Raw genomic sequence first — 1233 nt, forward strand, 5'->3', positions numbered from 1 at the left:
ACCAAAAAAAAAAAATAACGAGCTTTGATTAAATCTAATTTATGCTATAGTTGAATTACGTATATAGAGATATTTTATACTTATTTTTTCATAAGAAACTTGAAGTCATCTCTGGAAGTGATCTAGATAGAGGGCTTTGATCCGATCTGCTGATAAAAAAAATTAACAAGGGGTTACGTGATGATTTATTTTAGATTCTTACATCATGATCACACGAGAATAGACATTGTACCTTAGATAGATAAAATGGTAATAAAAGCAAACAAGTGGATTGATTCATCGTACAAACAAGAGTAACAAAACAATAGCTAGCAGTAGCACAATGTCTTCACATGTCCAGTTACTTTTTTTTAGAAAATGGGCAGCCATGTGTTGCTGTTGCAGTGTTGACAGTGTTGTCTTCTGGTTCTGATTGGGATGGTGAGATCAGTAGCCCTCCAATTAACTCTGCTGGGTCATAGTAAATTTCTACATCTTCTGCCCTCATAGATTCATCCACCTGTTGTGAATGATCACCAGCATAATTAACCCCGTTTACTTTTCTTACAGAATATATATATATTTTTCCAATGAAGTTGTTCCTGTAATTTATGTATGTTCTGAGGTATCTCAGTTTTTCCTTTCATGTCCAAAATGAAATCACTAATTTAGCTGCCAGGTGCGATTACTTGAACAAAAAGATTTACCTGATGAGCTTGATTAACGTGTTCATTAATTATTTTCCAATCAAATCATAGCAAGTAGGCAAGTTGGGATAATAGTTGAAAGCTACTGGTTCATCGTGATGTTTTGAATTTTTGTACAGCATACGTTGAGGACTCCTGAGCCATAGAACTCAACCTTTTCTCCGTTAGGAGCATGGCCTTTGAAAGGTCCTTCAAAGAAACTCCATTGTCTGAATTTGAAAGAAATCACAGGAGGTCCTGAATATACACTCAGCACTTCCCAGGTGATTACTAGTTAAATTATTATTTAATTTAACTAGTAAAGTAAGAAGTTGAGTGATTATTAGTCAAGGGCTTAAAAAATTTCAACGTTCTTCCCTTATTTTATGATTATTTTATATCATGAAATAATCTGAAGGCTCAATTGAGAATCTTATAAAATTTGGCTTTGCTCTCTTAAAAGTAGTCGGTATCCGGCGTCCTCTTTCTCCTCATTATCAATAGAAACACTCCTCGTCCACTGCCACATTAAGTAAACCCAGGAAAAACTCTCACAATACGAATATCA

The 1233-nt window shown here is 34.5% G+C and overlaps 1 long non-coding RNA gene across 1 annotated transcript; it reads right to left on the reverse strand.

Moving 5' to 3' along the window:
* Positions 1–238: 238 nt before the first annotated feature.
* Positions 239–1204, reverse strand: LOC105119244 (uncharacterized). The gene is made up of 2 exons (XR_841098.1): positions 811–1204; positions 239–499 (listed from the first exon to the last, which is right to left on the reverse strand). It is a non-coding gene; the product is annotated as an uncharacterized LOC105119244 (long non-coding RNA).
* Positions 1205–1233: the final 29 nt, after the last annotated feature.

This window comes from Populus euphratica, unplaced genomic scaffold (assembly GCF_000495115.2).
Source record: "Populus euphratica unplaced genomic scaffold, PopEup_1.0 scaffold2692.1, whole genome shotgun sequence".
Taxonomy (NCBI): domain Eukaryota; kingdom Viridiplantae; phylum Streptophyta; class Magnoliopsida; order Malpighiales; family Salicaceae; genus Populus; species Populus euphratica.